General features: G+C 47.8%; 1 protein-coding gene across 3 annotated transcripts in view; it reads left to right on the top strand.

Moving 5' to 3' along the window:
* LOC128698520 (histone-lysine N-methyltransferase SETD1B-like) overlaps positions 1-21170 on the top strand; it is a 438732-nt gene that overhangs the window by 344640 nt on the left and 72922 nt on the right. The window contains exon 1 of one of the 3 annotated variants that reach the window (XM_070084957.1): positions 2695-3027. The exons of 1 other annotated variant lie outside the window; for it this stretch is intronic. The gene's annotated coding sequence lies outside the window, so the exon portion shown is untranslated. Of the gene's footprint in view, positions 1-2694; positions 3028-20097; positions 20463-21170 lie in introns of those variants that run through there. One more of the 3 variants, XM_070084958.1, reaches the window with a different exon arrangement.

Genomic DNA, 21170 nt, shown 5'->3' with positions numbered 1-21170 from the left:
ATGGTGGTGTCTCTTACTGGTCCTTAATGGTGGTGTCTCTTACTGGTCCTTAATGGTGGTGTCTCTCACTGGTCCTTGATGGTGGTGTCTCTTACTGTCCTTGGTGGTGGTGTCTCTTACTGTCCTTGATGTTGGTGTATCTTACTGTCCTTGATGATAGTGTCTCTTACTGTTCTTGATTGTGGTGTCTCTTACTGTTCTTGATGGTGTTGTATCTTACTGGTCCTTGATGGTGGTGTCTCTTACTGGTCCTTAATGGTGGTGTCTCTTACTGGTCCTTAATGGTGGTGTCTCTCACTGGTCCTTGATGGTGGTGTCTCTTACTGTCCTTGGTGGTGGTGTCTCTTACTGGTCCTTAATGGTGGTGTCTCTCACTGGTCCTTGATGGTGGTGTCTCTTACTGTCCTTGGTGGTGGTGTCTCTTACTGGTCCTTGGTGGTGGTGTCTCTTACTGTCCTTGGTGGTGGTGTCTCTTACTGTCCTTGGTGGTGGTGTCTCTTACTGTCCTTGGTGGTGGTGTCTCTTACTGTCCATGATGGTGGTGTCTCTTACTAGTCCTTGATGGTGGTGTCTCTTACTGGTGCTTGATGGTGGTGTCTCTTACTGGTCCTTGATGGTGGTGTCTCTTACTGGTCCTTAATGGTGGTGTCTCTTACTGTCCTTGGTGGTGGTGTCTCTTACTGTCCTTGGTGGTGGTGTCTCTTACTGCCCTTGATGGTGGTGTCTCTTACTGTCCTTGGTGGTGGTGTCTCTTACTGTCCTTGATGGTGGTGTCTCTTACTGTCCATGGTGGTGGTGTCTCTTACTGCCCTTGATGGTGGTGTCTCTTACTGTCCTTGGTGGTGGTGTCTCTTACTGTCCTTGATGGTGGTGTCTCTTACTGTCCATGGTGGTGGTGTCTCTTACTGCCCTTGATGGTGGTGTCTCTTACTGTCCATGGTGGTGGTGTCTCTTACTGCCCTTGATGGTGGTGTCTCTTACTGTCCATGGTGGTGGTGTCTCTTACTGCCCTTGATGGTGGTGTCTCTTACTGTCCATGGTGGTGGTGTCTCTTACTGCCCTTGATGGTGGTGTCTCTTACTGTCCATGGTGGTGGTGTCTCTTACTGTCCTTGGTGGTGGTGTCTCTTACTGTCCTTGGTGGTGGTGTCTCTTACTGTCCTTGATGGTGGTGTCTCTTACTGTCCATGGTGGTGGTGTCTCTTACTGTCCTTGATGGTGGTGTCTCTTACTGTCCTTGGTGGTGGTGTCTCTTACTGTCCTTGGTGGTGGTGTCTCTTACTGGTCCTTAATGGTGGTGTCTCTTACTGTCCATGGTGGTGGTGTCTCTTACTGTCCTTGATGGTGGTGTCTCTTACTGTCCATGGTGGTGGTGTCTCTTACTGTCCTTGATGGTGGTGTCTCTTACTGGTCCTTAATGGTGGTGTCTCTTACTGTCCATGGTGGTGGTGTCTCTTACTGTCCTTGGTGGTGGTGTCTCTTACTGTCCTTGATGGTGGTGTCTCTTACTGCCCTTGATGGTGGTGTCTCTTACTGCCCTTGATGGTGGTGTCTCTTACTGCCCTTGATGGTGGTGTCTCTTACTGCCCTTGATGGTGGTGTCTCTTACTGCCCTTGATGGTGGTGTCTCTTACTGCCCTTGATGGTGGTGTCTCTTACTGCCCTTGATGGTGGTGTCTCTTACTGCCCTTGATGGTGGTGTCTCTTACTGCCCTTGATGGTGGTGTCTCTTACTGTCCTTGGTGGTGGTGTCTCTTACTGTCCTTGGTGGTGGTGTCTCTTACTGTCCTTAGTGGTGGTGTCTCTTACTGTCCTTGATGGTGGTGTCTCTTACTGGTCCTTGATGGTGGTGTCTCTTACTGGTCCTTGATGGTGGTGTCTCTTACTGTCCTTGGTGGTGGTGTCTCTTACTGTCCTTGATGGTGGTGTCTCTTACTGGTCCTTGATGGTGGTGTCTCTTACTGGTCCTTGATGGTGGTGTCTCTTACTGGTCCTTGATGGTGGTGTCTCTCACTGGTCCTTGGTGGTGGTGGACGTGGGGGTAGAGACCTAGTTTGAGATATTGTTATTGAATATTTCCTCGATAAACATTGAAAAACGTTGCACAAGTCACACTCCCAACATCAGAGGTCCTCGACTCTTCAGCCTTCTACCAGCAGACATTAGATCTATTGAGGGAACGATGATAGAAGTTGTCAGGACACTTGACCCGATACCTTCAAGAAGTGCCTGATCAGCCAGGCTGTGATGGCTGTGCGGACCTACTGTCAACAGCTTGATTGATTAGGCAGTTAGCAAGGAAGCCTGGCATCACACCAGGCTGTGAGGACACTCCTCAAGGCTGACACTCCTCAAGACTGGCACTCCTCAATACTGGCACCCCTGGCACATGCCAGGGGACGCCTGTGGCGGCGGGCACGTGCCAAGGGACGCCAGGGGCGCGGCGGAAGTGCGACAGAGAGGGACGACTCTCACAGTGGGTGTGGACGCCCTACACCACAATAAACAACAATGCTGGGGTCAACAGAGTGCTACCGCCCACCCGCCACCCCAACACTCACAACTCTGACCCTTCGGTACCATGACCGTAGAGGTGAACACCGAGACTATCAGGAGACGCCTACAGTCAAGCCCTTCAGTGGTGAGCGGGTGTGGGTGCCGGTGGTGGGGGGAGGGGGAAGGGTTCGACATGGAGGAGGGGAAGGAGGGAGGAGCGAGAGGTAAGGTAGGGCCGTGCAGAGCTGTGCGACAGCTGGCAGTCGTACTGCTGACGTACAGGTGGATGCGTGTGTATACTCACTTGTGTTGGGATGTACAGTGTACCCGGGGTGTGTAAGAGAGCTGTGCTAGCAGGTGTGATGTTGTGGCAGTGAGCAGTGTACCTGCTGCTGGAGTAGAGGACAGCCGAAGCAGTGGAGGTACTGACAGCCTCCAGCACCCTCATGCTGCACCTCCACCCCACACACGCACCCTGTGTTCCCTCATCAGTGTTCTCCACCCACCTCCCTCACTGACGTAACACTGTTAGGTGAGTGCTCTTCACTGTTACGGTGCTCCATCCAGTGATCACTTGGTAACACACACAAAATTATCATTGTCAAGGTGAGGTTGTAAGGAATGTACTCTGGCTCTTCCTAGTCCTTCACCTAACTCACCTGCTACATAGCTCTAGCGATTATCTAACATGGTAGCTAGGTGTAGAGGATCACTGCAACGTTGTGATATTACACGGTAGTTAGGTACAGACGCTCAATATACTGTTGTGATCTAACGAGGAACACGAGAGTTGGGTACAGAGGCTCACTGTGCCGTTGTGATTAACACGGTATACGGTAGCTAGATACAGAGGCTCATTGTGCTGTTGTGATCTAACAGGTACACTGTAGCTAGGTAAAGAGGCTCACTGTACCGTTATGATCTAAGACGGTACACAGTAGCTAGGTGCAGACTCACTATACAGTTGTGACCCAACACTGCACTGGCTAGTATGTACACTAACAGTACAACTCGTACACGGAGAGGTGCAGGTCTCCCAGTATATATCCTGTACACTGAGTTTAATCTTTACAGTGGTAATCTAAGTATTCTTATCTAGGAACATACGGGTTACAAGCAGCCTTAATAATCCTCTTCTAGTAGACAGACTTGAAACCCCATTTACCAGTCTACCAAATGAAGACGAAGCCAGGGAAGCCAAGTTTTGTAGTGGCTTATTTCCCCTCGTGATCATCCTAACTTAGGATGTCAACCACAACAGCAGACTAACAGACCATACCACGGGTGGGGTTTGAACCCGCGGTAAGAGAGTCTCAAAACTCCAGACCGTCGCGTTAGGCACTGGACCAGCTAGCTTCAAGGGTCTGGAGTTTTAAGACTCTCTGACCGCGGGTTCAAACCCCACCCTTGGTATGGTTTGTTTTCAATCGTGTCATTACGATTTCGTGAGTCATGTTGACGGTTTTGAGGGGACTTGAGCTAGAGTTCGTCACTGTCATGCTAGCGGGAGATTCGTTTGTAAAAACTTATATTTGTGGTCACAGTGGTGCCTATGCTAATCTTTCTATGGTTTAGAAATATACCTGGTTGGATGAGTCTTATTGAAGCTAGCTGGGCCTGTGGCTAACGCGACGGTCTGGAGTTCTGAGACTCTCTGACCACGGGTTCAAACCCCATCCGTGGTATGGTCTGTTTGCAATCGTGTCATTACGATTTCGTGAGTCAAGCAAACTAACAGCTCAGTACCTATTTACTGCTGGGTGAACATGGGCAGCAGGTGTTAGGAGACTTGCACAAACGTTTTACCTTATCCGGGATTGAACGCGGGTCCCTTCGGTTGTGGGATACGTTATGCAGTGATGCTCTGTGTTTTCAACTCTGTGTATAACCCAGCTGGAATTGTACACACCGTTAACTGGGTTAAGCCAGTGCAGTCCTAAGCCAATTATTGGTAATCATCTGACCAAGACACGTGACAGGAGACACTTGTTGTGTGTTCCGATGATGAAAACACCATCACCCATCACCACCACCCATCACCACTACCCATTACCATCACACCACCCATCACCACCACCCATTACCATCACACCACCCATCACCACCACCCATTACCATCACACCACCCATCACCACCACCCATCACCATCACACCACCCATTACCATCACACCACCCATCACCATCACACCACCCATCACCATCACACCACCCATTACCATCACACCACCCATCACCATCACACCACCCATCACCATCACACCACCCATTACCATCACACCACCCATCACCATCACACCACCCATCACCATCACACCACCCATCACCATCACACCACCCATCACCATCACACCACCCATTACCATCACACCATCCATCACCATCACACCACCCATCACCATCACACGACCCATCACCATCACACCACCCATTACCATCACACCACCCATCACCATCACACCACCCATTACCATCACACCACCCATCACCATCACACCACCCATTACCATCACACCACCCATCACCATCACACCACCCATCACCATCACACCACCCATCACCATCACACCACCCATTACCATCACACCACCCATCACCATCACACCATCCATCACCATCACACCACCCATCACCATCACACCACCCATTACCATCACACCACCCATCACCATCACACCACCCATTACCATCACACCACCCATCACCATCACACCACCCATCACCATCACACCACCCATCACCATCACACCACCCATCACCATCACACCACCCATCACCATCACACCACCCATTACCATCACACCACCCATCACCATCACACCACCCATCACCATCACACCACCCATCACCATCACACCACCCATCACCATCACACCACCCATTACCATCACACCACCCATCACCATCACACCACCCATCACCATCACACCACCCATCACCATCACACCATCCATCACCATCACACCACCCATCACCATCACACCACCCATTACCATCACACCACCCATCACCATCACACCACCCATTACCATCACACCACCCATCACCATCACACCACCCATCACCATCACACCACCCATCACCATCACACCACCCATCACCATCACACCACCCATCACCACCACGACCACAGAGAACATTTTCAGATGTTACCACCGATGTGGCCAGTTTGCTGTGCACACATCCATCCTGTGGAGGGTAGAGCAAGAGCATACGGACACACAATAGGCCTATTAACTAGGCCCCAGAAGAATTTACAAGAGAATATCTGGATTTATATCAACAGGTGACTTAGCTGGTCTTAGCAAATTTACGAAATTTGCTTACTGTGGCTGACATCTTATTTTCATTAATAAGATGACGTGACATATTGCATATGTTATCATACTCATGGGTCAGTCACGGACTAGTCACGAACCAGTCACGGACCAGTCACGGACCAGCCATGGACCAGTCACGGACCAGTCACGGACCAGTCACGGACCAGTCACGGACCAGCCACGGACCAGCCACGGACCAGTCACGGACCAGTCACGGACCAGCAACTTGGTTTAAAGACTGGAGTGGGTGGTTGTTCCCTGCAGTCCTGCATGCAGCAACAGCCTGCTGGATCAGTTTCAACATTCAGGAACTGGTCTCAGCTGCTGGGTTTTGAGGGATCAACTCTAGAAATGCGTCACGGGTATGACACAGGTGGGCTCTCAGCTCTTAGCTGAGAGCCTGGGACATCTTCACATACTCTTGGTCCTAGCAGTCGTTCCTAGCACCTTACCTCTGGTTCCTAGCAGTAGGTCCTAGCATCTCACCTCTGATCCTAGCAGTAGCTCCTAGCATCTCACCTCTCGTTCCTAGCAGTAGCTCCTAGCATCTCACATCTGGTTCCTAGCAGTAGCTCCTAGCATCTCACATCTGGTTCCTAGCAGTAGCTCCTAGCATCTCACCTCTGGTTCCTAGCAGTAGCTCCTAGCATCTCACATCTGGTTCCTAGCAGTTGCTCCTAGCATCTCACCTCACGTTCCTAGCAGTAGCTCCTAGCATCTCACCTCTGGTTCCTAGCAGTAGCTCCTAGCATCTCACCTTTGGTTCCTAGCAGTAGTTCCTAGCATCTCACCTCTGGTTCCTAGCAGCAGCTCCTAGCATCTCACATCTGGTTCCTAGCAGTAGCTCCTAGCATTTCACCTCTCGTTCCTAGCAGTAGCTCCTAGCATCTCACCTTTCATTCCTAGCAGTAGCTCCTAGCATCTCACATCTGGTTCCTAGCAGTAGCTCCTAGCATCTAACCTCTGGTTCCTAGCAGTAGCTCCTAGCATCTCACCTCTGGTTCCTAGCAGTAGCTCCTAGCATCTCACCTCTCATTCCTAGCAGTAGCTCCTAGCATCTCACCTCTGGTTCCTAGCAGTAGCTCCTAGCATCTCACCTCTGGCTCCTAGCAGTAGCTCCTAGCATCTCACCTCTCATTCCTAGCAGTAGCTCCTAGCATCTCACCTCTAGTTCCTAGCAGTAGCTCCTAGCATCTCACCTCTGGTTCCTAGCAGTAGTTCCTTGGCAGACAGCCAGGACCCGGCACCCAGTTCTCTCCCATAACCCAGCTGGCTTGTGGCTACAACCCAGCTGGCTTGTAGCCATAAGCCACTTTGTATCGCAATAAGCCAAAGAACTATATCAAAGATGCATGTAGGCCTATATGTAAGGCTGTATGTAGGCTTGTATGTAGGCCTATATGTAAGCCTGTTTGTAGGCCTATATGTAAGCCTGTTTATAGGCTTGTAAATACAACGGTAACAGTAAAACGCAAAAATTGAAACAGTTTCTCCTTGTGGTTTAACTTATTATGTATGTTGGTTAAGTTAACCTAGGTGTATATATTTCCTAGGTTAAGTTAACCTTGGTGTATATACTTGCTAAGTTAAGTTAACCTAGGTGTATATACTTGCTAGGTTAAGTTTACCTAGGTGTATATATTTCCTAGGTTAAGTTAACCTTGGTGTATATACTTGCTAAGTTAAGTTAACCTAGGTGTATATATTTCCTAGGTTAAGTTAACCTTGGTGTATATACTTGCTAGGTTAAGTTAACCTTGGTGTATATACTTGCTAAGTTAAGTTAACCTAGGTGTATATACTTGCTAAGTTAAGTTAACCTAGGTGTATATACTTGCTAGGTTAAGTTAACCTAGGTGTATATACTTGCTAGGTTAAGTTAACCTAGGTGTATATACTTGTATAGGTTAAGTTAACCTAGGTGTACATACTTGCTAAGTTAAGTTAACCTAGGTGTATATACTTGCTAAGTTAAGTTAACCTAGGTGTATATACTTGCTAAGTTAAGTTAACCTAGGTGTATATACTTGCTAGGTTAAGTTAACCTAGGTGTATATACTTGCTAAGTTAAGTTAACCTAGGTGTATATACTTGCTAGGTTAAGTTAACCTAGGTGTATATACTTGCTAAGTTAAGTTAACCTAGGTGTATATACTTGCTAGGTTAAGTTAACCTAGGTGTATATACTTGCTAGGTTAAGTTAACCTAGGTGTATATACTTGCTAAGTTAAGTTAACCTAGGTGTATATACTTGCTAGGTTAAGTTAACCTAGGTGTATATACTTGCTAGGTTAAGTTAACCTAGGTGTATATACTTGCTAGGTTAAGTTAACCTAGGTGTATATACTTGCTAGGTTAAGTTAACCTAGGTGTATATACTTGCGAGGTTAAGTTGCAACAACCTAGATGTATAATACTTGCTAGGTTAAGTTAACCTAGGTGTATATACTTGCTAGGTTAAGTTAACCTAGGTGTATATACTTGCTAGGTTAAGTTAACCTAGGTGTATATACTTGCTAGGTTAAGTTAACCTAGGTGTATATACTTGCTAGGTTAAGTTAACCTAGGTGTATATACTTGCTAGGTTAAGTTAACCTAGGTGTATATACTTGCTAGGTTAAGTTAACCTAGGTGTATATACTTGCTAGGTTAAGTTAACCTAGGTGTATATACTTGCTAGGTTAAGTTAACCTAGGTGTATATACTTGCTAGGTTAAGTTAACATAGGTGTATATACTTGCTAGGTTAAGTTAACCTAGGTGTATATACTTGCTAGGTTAAGTTAACCTAGGTGTATGTACTTGCTAAGTTAAGTTAACCTAGGTGCATAATACTTGCTAGGTTAAGTTAACCTAGGTGTATGTACTTGCTAAGTTAAGTTAACCTAGGTGTATAATACTTGCTAGGTTAAGTTACTCTAAGTTAGGTATGGCTTCTATTAAGGTTAGATATGCTTTTTGTATGGTAGATTACCCGGTCCCAGACCAGGCCTCCTGGTTGACGGCCTAGTCAACCAGGCTGTTGGTGCTGGCCGCACGCAGCCCATCGTAGGCACCACAGCCCGGCTGTTCAGGAATTAACTTGAGAAACTTATCTAGTTCACTCTTGAAGACATACAGGGGTCAGTAGCAGTTTACCCGGAAGTATTAAAACTTTCAGACGGGAGGGGCGTTTAAAAGGAGGGGATTTTAAAAGTCTTGGTCCCTTTACACTTATTGTATTCTCTTATTGTACTTATGGGAATGGTTTAAGTCCCTTGATTTGTATTCCCTGGAACGCAGGCGAGAGAGATACATGATAACATACACTTGGAAAATCCTAGAGGGATTAGTACCAAACTTGCACACGAAAATCACTCCCAATGAAAGCAAAAGATTCGGCAGACGATGCAACATTGCCCCAATGAAAAGCAGGGGTGCCATGAGTACACTGAGAGACAACATAGTAAGTGTCAGGGGCCCAAGACTGTTCAACTGCCTCCCAGCATACATAAGGGGGATTACCAATAGATCCCTGGCTGTCTTCAAGAAGGCACTGGACAGGCACCTGAAGTCAGTACCTGACCAGCCGGGCTGTGGCTCGTACGTCAGTTTGCGTGTGGCCAGTAGTAACAGCCTGGTTGATCAGACCTTGATCCACCACGAGGCCTGGTCTCAGACCGAGCCGCGGGGGCGTTGACCCCCGAAACCCTCTCCAGGTATGCCGGCACTGCATTTCATTGGGGTATTTTGCACCGTCTGTCTAGCCAAGTGTCAAGATATTAAGTAATCTTGATGTTAAGGCTCGGGACCCATCCCTCCAGAATGTTCCAGGTGTTAATTATGATGTATCTTTCTCGGCTACGTTCATGGAAGTACAGCTCAAGATACTTCAGGCATTCCCAGTAACACAGATGCTTGTCTGAACTAGTACAGGTGCTTGTCTGAGCTAGTACAGGTGCTTGTCTGAACTAGTACAGGTGTTAGTGCATGTTACTGAAGGTTCTCTGTACATTTTGCAGTTCCGCGGCTTCGCCTGCCATATAAGATACAGTTAAGACACACGAGTCATGCAGATTAGAGAGAACAAATGACTTAAAGAATACCATCACTGGCTTGGCATCTCTTGTTGTGAAGGTTCTACTTACCCAGCCTTGCCACTGTGGCAACAACATTGTTCCGATTACCTTTTCTCAGTGTTTCCTCAGAAGTGTGGCTGAGATGTGTCCTTAGTGAACATCATATCATCTTCTGTAGCTCACTGGAAGACCTGGGTCAGCCCAGGTCAGGTCAGGTCAGGTTACCTTGAAGTTTCTTGTGTTCTCAAAATCACTCATAAAAATTCTGGCCTGGTGCACAGAGGAGGATGCGACGCGTCGATTTACTTATGTGTCTACGACGGTTCGTGAACACAAGAGAGAAGTGAGGCCTTACTGAACACCGGTGTTCACTGTGACAATCTGCCACTTTGTTGTGTTCACTGTGACATCAGTTCCATTTTTCAAAAAGTTTCAACTCTTTCCTATTTTTTCCAGTTCTTTCATTTGCACTCGTTGTGTGTGGTATTATAGAACTCCAGCGCCTGTCTGTACACAACCTGTCAGTGTACATGTATCAGTGTAAAATCTCTTATTGTTATAGTGAATAATAGACACAGTGTAGCGAAGAAAGAGACACAGTGTAGTGAAGAATGAGAGACAGTGTAGTGAAGAATGAGAGACACAGTGTAGTGAAGAATGAGAGGCACATTGTAGTGAAGAATGAGAGACACAGTGTAGTGAAGAATGAGAGACACAGTGTAGTGAAGAATGAGAGGCACATTGTAGTGAAGAATGAGAGACACAGTGTAGTGAAGAATGAGAGGCACATTGTAGTGAAGAATGAGACGCACATTGCAGTGAAGAATGAGAAACACAGTGTATTGAAGAATGAGAGGCACATTGTAGTGAAGAATGAGAGACACAGTGTAGTGAAGAATGAGAGACACAGTGTAGTGAAGAATGAGAGACACAGTGTAGTGAAGAATGAGAGGCACAGTGTAGTGAAGAATGAGAGACACAGTGTAGTGAAGAATGAGAGGCACAGTGTAGTGAAGAATGAGAGACACAGTGTAGTGAAGAATGAGAGACACAGTGTAGTGAAGAATGAGAGACACAGTGTAGTGAAGAATGAGAGGCACATTGTAGTGAAGAATGAGAGGCACATTGTAGTGAAGAATGAGAGGCACATTGTAGTGAAGAATGAGAGGCACATTGTAGTGAAGAATGAGAGACACAGTGTAGTGAAGAATGAGAGACACAGTGTAGTGAAGAATGAGAGGCACATTGTAGTGAAGAATGAGAGACACAGTGTAGTGAAGAATGAGAGGCACATTGTAGTGAAGAATGAGAGACACAGTGTAGTGAAGAATGAGAGACACAGTGTAGTGAAGAATGAGAGACACAGTGTATTGAAGAATGAGAGACACAGTGTATTGAAGAATGAGAGACACAGTGTAGTGAAGAATGAGAGGCACAGTGCAGTGAAGAATGAGAGACACAGTGTAGTGAAGAATGAGAGGCACATTGTAGTGAAGAATGAGAGACACAGTGTAGTGAAGAATGAGAGACACAGTGTATTGAAGAATGAGAGACACAGTGTAGTGAAGAATGAGAGACACATTGTAGTGAAGAATGAGAGGCACAGTGTAGTGAAGAATGAGAGACACAGTGTAGTGAAGAATGAGAGGCACAGTGTAGTGAAGAATGAGAGACACAGTGTATTGAAGAATGAGAGACACAGTGTATTGAAGAATGAGAGACACAGTGTAGTGAAGAATGAGAGGCACAGTGTAGTGAAGAATGAGAGACACAGTGTAGTGAAGAATGAGAGACACATTGTAGTGAAGAATGAGAGACACAGTGTAGTGAAGAATGAGAGACACAGTGTAGTGAAGAATGAGAGACACAGTGTAGTGAAGAATGAGAGACACAGTGTAGTGAAGAATGAGAGACACAGTGTAGTGAAGAATGAGAGACACAGTGTAGTGAAGAATGAGAGGCACAGTGTAGTGAAGAATGAGAGGCACAGTGTAGTGAAGAATGAGAGACACAGTGTAGTGAAGAATGAGAGACACATTGTAGTGAAGAATGAGAGACACAGTGTAGTGAAGAATGAGAGGCACATTGTAGTGAAGAATGAGAGACACAGTGTAGTGAAGAATGAGAGGCACAGTGTAGTGAAGAATGAGAGACACATTGTAGTGAAGAATGAGAGACACATTGTAGTGAAGAATGAGAGACACATTGTAGTGAAGAATGAGAGACACAGTGTAGTGAAGAATGAGAGGCACAGTGTAGTGAAGAATGAGAGACACATTGTAGTGAAGAATGAGAGACACATTGTAGTGAAGAATGAGAGACACATTGTAGTGAAGAATGAGAGACACAGTGTAGTGAAGAATGAGAGGCACATTGTAGTGAAGAATGGGAGACACAGTGTAGTGAAGAATGAGAGGCACAGTGTAGTGAAGAATGAGAGACACATTGTAGTGAAGAATGAGAGACACATTGTAGTGAAGAATGAGAGACACATTGTAGTGAAGAATGAGAGACACAGTGTAGTGAAGAATGAGAGGCACAGTGTAGTGAAGAATGAGAGACACATTGTAGTGAAGAATGAGAGGCACATTGTAGTGAAGAATGAGAGACACAGTGTAGTGAAGAATGAGAGACACATTGTAGTGAAGAATGAGAGACACAGTGTAGTGAAGAATGAGAGACACATTGTAGTGAAGAATGAGAGGCACAGTGTAGTGAAGAATGAGAGGCACAGTGTAGTGAAGAATGAGAGGCACATTGTAGTGAAGAATGAGAGACACAGTGTAGTGAAGAATGAGAGGCACATTGTAGTGAAGAATGAGAGGCACAGTGTAGTGAAGAATGAGAGGCACAGTGTAGTGAAGAATGAGAGGCACATTGTAGTGAAGAATGAGAGACACATTGTAGTGAAGAATGAGAGGCACATTGTAGTGAAGAATGAGAGGCACAGTGTAGTGAAGAATGAGAGGCACATTGTAGTGAAGAATGAGAGACACATTGTAGTGAAGAATGAGAGGCACATTGTAGTGAAGAATGAGAGGCACATTGTAGTGAAGAATGAGAGACACAGTGTATTGAAGAATGAGAGGCACATTGTAGTGAAGAATGAGAGACACATTGTAGTGAAGAATGAGAGACACATTGTAGTGAAGAATGAGAGGCACATTGTAGTGAAGAATGAGAGACACATTGTAGTGAAGAATGAGAGACACATTGTAGTGAAGAATGAGAGGCACATTGTAGTGAAGAATGAGAGGCACATTGTAGTGAAGAATGAGAGACACATTGTAGTGAAGAATGAGAGGCACATTGTAGTGAAGAATGAGAGGCACATTGTAGTGAAGAATGAGAGACACATTGTAGTGAAGAATGAGAGACACATTGTAGTGAAGAATGAGAGGCACATTGTAGTGAAGAATGAGAGACACATTGTAGTGAAGAATGAGAGACACATTGTAGTGAAGAATGAGAGGCACATTGTAGTGAAGAATGAGAGGCACATTGTAGTGAAGAACGAGAGGCACATTGTAGCGAAGAATGAGAGGCACATTGTAGTGAAGAATGAGAGACACATTGTAGTGAAGAATGAGAGGCACATTGTAGTGAAGAATGAGAGACACATTGTAGTGAAGAATGAGAGGCACATTGTAGTGAAGAATGAGAGACACAGTGTAGTGAAGAATGAGAGGCACATTGTAGTGAAGAATGAGAGGCACAGTGTAGTGAAGAATGAGAGGCACATTGTAGTGAAGAATGAGAGGCACATTGTAGTGAAGAATGAGAGGCACATTGTAGTGAAGAATGAGAGACAAATTGTAGTGAAGAATGAGAGACACAGTGTAGTGAAGAATGAGAGACACATTGTAGTGAAGAATGAGAGGCACATTGTAGTGAAGAATGAGAGGCACATTGTAGTGAAGAATGAGAGACACAGTGTAGTGAAGAATGAGAGACACAGTGTAGTGAAGAATGAGAGGCACATTGTAGTGAAGAATGAGAGGCACATTGTAGTGAAGAATGAGAGGCACATTGTAGTGAAGAATGAGAGACACAGTGTAGTGAAGAATGAGAGACACATTGTAGTGAAGAATGAGAGGCACATTGTAGTGAAGAATGAGAGGCACATTGTAGTGAAGAATGAGAGGCACATTGTAGTGAAGAATGAGAGACACAGTGTAGTGAAGAATGAGAGACACAGTGTAGTGAAGAATGAGAGGCACATTGTAGTGAAGAATGAGAGGCACAGTGTAGTGAAGAATGAGAGGCACATTGTAGTGAAGAATGAGAGACACCGTGTAGTGAAGAATGAGAGGCACAGTGTAGTGAAGAATGAGAGGCACATTGTAGTGAAGAATGAGAGGCACATTGTAGTGAAGAATGAGAGGCACATTGTAGTGAAGAATGAGAGGCACATTGTAGTGAAGAATGAGAGGCACATTGTAGTGAAGAATGAGAGGCACATTGTAGTGAAGAATGAGAGACACATTGTAGTGAAGAATGAGAGACACAGTGTAGTGAAGAATGAGAGGCACAGTGTAGTGAAGAATGAGAGGCACATTGTAGTGAAGAATGAGAGACACAGTGTAGTGAAGAATGAGAGGCACAGTGTAGTGAAGAATGAGAGACACAGTGTAGTGAAGAATGAGAGGCACAGTGTAGTGAAGAATGAGAGACAAATTGTAGTGAAGAATGAGAGACACAGTGTAGTGAAGAATGAGAGACACATTGTAGTGAAGAATGAGAGGCACATTGTAGTGAAGAATGAGAGGCACATTGTAGTGAAGAATGAGAGGCACAGTGTAGTGAAGAATGAGAGACACATTGTAGTGAAGAATGAGAGGCACATTGTAGTGAAGAATGAGAGACACAGTGTAGTGAAGAATGAGAGGCACATTGTAGTGAAGAATGAGAGGCACAGTGTAGTGAAGAATGAGAGACACAGTGTAGTGAAGAATGAGAGGCACATTGTAGTGAAGAATGAGAGACACATTGTAGTGAAGAATGAGAGACACATTGTAGTGAAGAATGAGAGACACATTGTAGTGAAGAATGAGAGACACATTGTAGTGAAGAATGAGAGACACATTGTAGTGAAGAATGAGAGACACATTGTAGTGAAGAATGAGAGGCACATTGTAGTGAAGAATGAGAGGCACAGTGTAGTGAAGAATGAGAGGCACATTGTAGTGAAGAATGAGAGGCACATTGTAGTGAAGAATGAGAGGCACAGTGTAGTGAAGAATGAGAGACTCATGGTGTTGGAATGTCTTAGGTAACAGTGTTGAGGAATGTTGGAAGGTAAGTTTGACTGAGGTTGCCAGTGTTGGTGCGTCTAGGAAACTCAACCTTCCTTGTTGTATCCTGCTCACACCACCACCAACCTTCCTTGCTGTATCCTGCTCACACCACCACCACCAACCTTCCTTGCCGTATCCTGCTCACACCACCACCAACCTTCCTTGCTGTATCCTGCTCACACCACCACCACCAACCTTCCTTGCTGTATCCTGCTCACACCACCACCACCAACCTTCCTTGCCGTATCCTGCTCACACCACCACCAACCTTCCTTGCTGTATGCTGCTCACACCACCACCAACCTTCCTTGCTGTATGTTGCTCACACCACCACCAACCTTCCTTGCTGTATCCTGCTCACACCACCACCACCAACCTTCATTGCTGTATCCTGCTCACACCACCACCAACCTTCCTTGCTGTATCCTGCTCACACCACCACCACCAACCTTCCTTGCTGTATCCTGCTCACACCACCACCAACCTTCCTTGCTGTATCCTGCTCACACCACCACCACCAACCTTCCTTGCCGTATCCTGCTCACACCACCACCAACCTTCCTTGCTGTATGCTGCTCACACCACCACCAACCTTCCTTGCTGTATGTTGCTCACACCACCACCAACCTTCCTTGCTGTATCCTGCTCACACCACCACCACCAACCTTCCTTGCTGTATCCTGCTCACACCACCACCAACCTTCCTTGCTGTATCCTGCTCACACCACCACCACCAACCTTCCTTGCTGTATCCTGCTCACACCACTACCACCAACCGTCCTTGCTGTATCCTGCTCACACCATCACCAACCTTCTTTGCTGTATCCTGCTCACACCACCACCAACCTTCCTTGCTGTATCCTGCTCACACCACCACCACCAACCTTCCTTGCTGTATCCTGCTCACACCACCACCAACCTTCCTTGCTGTATCCTGCTCACACCACCATCAACCTTCCTTGCTGTATCCTGCTCACACCACCATCACCAACCTTCGTTGCTGTATCCTGCTCACACCACCACCAACCTTCCTTGCTGTATCCTGCTCACACCACCACCAACCTTCCTTGCTGTATCCTGCTCACACCACCACCAACCTTCCTTGCTGTATCCTGCTCACACCACCACCAGCCTTCCTTGCTGTATCATGCTCATACCACCACCAACCTTCCTTGCTGTATCCTGCTCACACCACCACCAACACTGCTACGCTTCTGTCCTCTCTGGGTCCTCTAACTCTTAGTGTTGCCAGACATGTGCTTAGGTGAGGATGTGTGTGTGGTGGTGCTGGTGTGCGGTGCTGATGGTGTGTGGTGGTGCTGGTGTGTGATGCTGATGGTGTGTGGTGGTGCTAGTGTATGGGGCTGATGGTGTGTGATAGTGTTTTTGTGTGGTACTAATGGTGTGTGGTGGTGCTGATGTGTTTCTGATGCTGGTGTATGGTGCTCATGGTCTGTGGTAGTACTTTTATGTGGTGCTGGCGTGTGGTGGTGCTGGTGCGTGGTGCTGATAGTGTGTGATGGTGCAGGTGTGTGGTGCTGATAGTGAATGAGGGTGCTGGTGTGTGGTGCTGGTGTGTGGTGGTGCTGGGGTGTGGTGCTGATAGTGTGTGATGGTGCTGGTGTGTGGTGCTGGTGTGTGGTGGTGCTGGTGTGTGGTGGTGCTGGTGTGTCGTGCTGATAGTGTGTGATGATGCTGGTGTGGTGGTGCTGGTGTGTGGTGCTGGTAGTGTGTGATGCTGATAGTGTGTGATGGTGCTGGTGTGTGGTGGTGCTAGTGTGTGGTGATGCTGGTGTGTGGTGCTGATAGCGTGTGATGGTGCTGGTGTGTGGTGGTGCTGGTGTGTGGTGCTGATAGTGTGTGATGGTGCTGGTGTGTGGTGCTGATGGTGTGCGGTGGTGATGGTGTGTGGTGGTGGTGGTGGTAACGCTGGTGTATAGTGCTAATGGTAGTGCTGGTGTGTGGTACTGATGGTTGTGCTGGTGTGTGGTGCTGATGGTAGTGCTGATGTGTGGTGCTGATGGTAGTGCTGATGTGTGGTGCTGATGGTAGTGCTGGTGTGTGGTGCTGATGGTAGTGCTTGTGTGTGGTACTGATGGTAGTGCTGATGTGTGGTACTGATGGTAGTGCTGGTGTGTGGTACTGATGGTAGTGCTGGTGTGTGGTACTGATGGTAGTGCTGGTGTGTGGTGCTGATGGTAGTGCTGGTGTGTGGTACTGATAGTAGTGCTGGTGTGTGGTACTGATGGTAGTGCTGGTGTGTGGTACTGATGGTAGTGCTGGTGTGTGGTGCTGATGGTAGTGCTGATGTGTGGTACTGATGGTAGTTATGGTGTGTGGTACTGATGGTAGTGCTGGTGTGTGGTGCTGATGGTAGTGCTGGTGTGTGGTACTGATGGTAGTGCTGGTGTGTGGTGCTGATGGTAGTGCTGGTGTGTGGTACTGATGGTAGTGCTGGTGTGTGGTGCTGATGGTAGGGCTGGTGTGTGGTGCTGATGGTAGTGCTGGTGTGTGGTGCTGATGGTAGTGCTGATGTGTGCTGTGGTGGTGGTAGTGCTGGAAGGTGGTGCTAGTGTGTGGTGATAAAGGTAGTGCTGGTGTGTGGTGCTGATGGTAGTCTGGTGGTAGTGCTGGTGTGTGGTGGTGGTAGTGCTGGTGTGTGGTGGTGTAGTGCTGGTGTGTGGTGGTGGTGGTAGTTATGGTGTGTGGGTAGTGGTGTGTAGTGGTGGTAGTTATGATGGGTGGTGGTGGTAGTGCTGGTGTGTGGTGGTGATACTTGTTGTGTGTGGTGGTGGTAGTTATGGTGTGAGGTGGTGGTAGTTATGGTGTGTGGTAGTGGTAATGCTAGTGTGTGGTGGTGGTAGCACTGGTGTGTCTTGGTGGTGGTAGTACTGGCATACGGTGGTGGTAATGCTGGTGTGTGGTGGTGGTGGTGGTAGTACTGGTGTGTGGTGGTGGTGGTGGTGGTGGTAGTACTGGCATACGGTGGTGGTAATGCTGGTGTGTGGTGGTGGTGGTGGTAATGCTGGTGTGTGGTGGTGGTGGTGTGTGGTGATAAAGGTAGTGCTGGTGTGTGGTGCTGATGGTAGTCTGGTGGTAGTGCTGGTGTGTGGTGGTGGTAGTGCTGGTGTGTGGTGGTGGTGGTAGTGCTGGTGTGTGGTGATAAAGGTAGTGCTGGTGTGTGGTGCTGATGGTAGTCTGGTGGTAGTGCTGGTGTGTGGTGGTGGTGGTAGTGCTGGTGTGTGGTGGTGGTGGTAGTGCTGGTGTGTGGTGGTGGTGGTAGTGCTGGTGTGTGGTGGTGGTGGTAGTGCTGGTGTGTGGTGATAAAGGTAGTGCTGGTGTGTGGTGCTGATGGTAGTCTGGTGGTAGTGCTGGTGTGTGGTGGTGGTAGTGCTGGTGTGTGGTGCTGATGGTAGTGCTGATGGTAGTGCTGGTGTGTGGTGCTGATGGTAGTGCTGGTGTGTGGTGGTGGTGGTAGTACTGGTGTGTGGTGGTGGTACTGCTGGTGTGTGGTGGTGGTGGTAGTGCTGGTGTGTGGTGGTGGTAGTGCTGGTGTGTGGTGCTGATGGTAGTGCTGATGGTAGTGCTGGTGTGTGGTGCTGATGGTAGTGCTGGTGTGTGGTGGTGGTGGTAGTACTGGTGTGTGGTGGTGGTGGTGGTAGTGCTGGTGTATGGTGGTGGTAGTTATGGTGTGTGGTGGTGGTAGTTATGGTGTGTGGTGGTGGTGGTAGTGCTGGTGTATGGTGGTGGTAGTGCTGGTGTATGGTGGTGGTAGTGCTGGTGTATGGTGGTGGTAGTGCTGGTGTGTGGTGGTGGTGGTAGTGCTGGTGTATGGTGGTGGTAGTTATGGTGTGTGGTGGTGGTAGTGCTGGTGTGTGGTGGTGGTGGTAGTAGTGCTGGTGTATGGTGGTGGTAGTTATGGTGTGTGGTGGTGGTAGTGCTGGTGTGTGGTGGTGGTGGTAGTGCTGGTGTGTGGTGGTGGTGGTGGTAGTGCTGGTGTGTGGTGGTGGTAGTTATGGTGTGTGGTGGTGGTAGTGCTGGTGTGTGGTGGTGGTAGTGCTGGTGTGTGGTGGTGGTAGTTATGGTGTGTGGTGGTGGTAGTGCTGGTGTGTGGTGGTGGTAGTTATGGTGTGTGGTGGTGGTAGTGCTGGTGTGTGGTGGTGGTACTGCTGGTGTGTGGTGCTGATGGTAGTGCTGATGGTAGTGCTGGTGTGTGGTGCTGATGGTAGTGCTGGTGTGTGGTGGTGGTGGTAGTACTGGTGTGTGGTGGTGGTGGTAGTGCTGGTGTGTGGTGGTGGTGGTAGTGCTGGTGTGTGGTGGTGGTGGTGGTAGTGCTGGTGTGAGGTGGCGGTAGTTATGGTGTGTGGTGGTGGTAGTGCTGGTGTGTGGTGGTGGTGGTGGTAGTGCTGGTGTATGGTGGTGGTAGTTATGGTGTGTGGTGGTGGTAGTGCTGGTGTGTGGTGGTAGTGCTGGTGTGTGGTGGTGGTGGTAGTGCTGGTGTATGGTGGTGGTAGTTATGGTGTGTGGTGGTGGTAGTGCTGGTGTGTGGTGGTGGTGGTAGTAGTGCTGGTGTATGGTGGTGGTAGTTATGGTGTGTGGTGGTGGTAGTGCTGGTGTGTGGTGGTGGTGGTAGTAGTGCTGGTGTATGGTGGTGGTAGTTATGGTGTGTGGTGGTGGTAGTGCTGGTGTGTGGTGGTGGTGGTAGTAGTGCTGGTGTATGGTGGTGGTAGTTATGGTGTATGGTGGTGGTAGTTATGGTGTATGGTGGTGGTAGTACTGGTGTGTGGTGGTGGTACTGCTGGTGTGTGGTGCTGATGGTAGTGCTGATGGTAGTGCTGGTGTGTGGTGCTGATGGTAGTGCTGGTGTGTGGTGGTGGTGGTAGTACTGGTGTGTGGTGGTGGTAGTGCTGGTGTGTGGTGGTGGTGGTAGTGCTGGTGTGTGGTGGTGGTGGTGGTAGTGCTGGTGTGAGGTGGCGGTAGTTATGGTGTGTGGTGGTGGTGGTAGTGCTGGTGTGTGGTGGTGGTGGTAGTAGTGCTGGTGTATGGTGGTGGTAGTTATGGTGTGTGGTGGTGGTAGTGCTGGTGTGTGTGTGGCAGGGATTGAGTCATAGCTCCTGGCCTCGCCTCTTATCGACCAACTGTCGGTCATACCTATTCTTGAAACTTGGAGTAGTTTGTTGAGCCAGGTCATCCCTCATCTTCGTCGACCAGTGACGAGAAAATTAAGGTCGCAGTGTTTACATCGGATCCAGCGATCATACACGTAACTCACCCCTTCTTAGCCTCCTTCTTGGGTAATTAAATGTTAATATTGTTGAAAATATGTTAACCTGTGCGAAACATATTTGTTAATATTAATTTGTGCGAAGCACATTTGTTTCTGCTCCCAAAACATAGCCAGATGTATACAAAAACCTGAGACCCAGATATCGACAAACAACTCAGAGCCAGGTGTAGACAAACAACTCAGGGGCAGGTGTAGACAAACAACTCAGAGCCAGGTGTAGACAAACAACTCAGGGGCAGGTGTAGACAAACAACTCAGAGCCAGGTGTAGACAAACAACTCAGGGGCAGGTGTAGACAAACAACTCAGAGCCAGGTGTAGACAAACAACTCAGGGGCAGGTGTAGACAAACAACTCAGAGCCAGGTGTAGACAAACAACTCAGGGGCAGGTGTAGACAAACAACTCAGAGCCAGGTGTAGACAAACAACTCAGGGGCAGGTGTCGACAAACAACTCAGAGCCAGGTGTAGACAAACAACTCAGGGGCAGGTGTCGACAAACAACTCAGGCACAGGTGTCGACAAACAACTCAGAGCCAGGTGTAGACAACTCAGGGCCAGGTGTCGACAAACAACTCAGGGCCAGGTGTAGACAACTCAGGGGCAGGTGTAGACAAACAACTCAGGGGCAGTTGTAAATAGACAACTCAGGGCCAGGTGTAGACAGCTCAAGGCCAGGTGTCGACAAGAAACTAAGAATCAAAACTGGCAGTCTT

The sequence above is a fragment of the Cherax quadricarinatus genome, chromosome 14 (assembly GCF_038502225.1).
Source record: "Cherax quadricarinatus isolate ZL_2023a chromosome 14, ASM3850222v1, whole genome shotgun sequence".
NCBI lineage: Eukaryota > Metazoa > Arthropoda > Malacostraca > Decapoda > Parastacidae > Cherax > Cherax quadricarinatus.
Note: the sequence above shows the minus strand (reverse complement) of the source record. Positions and strands in the feature narration are given on the sequence as shown.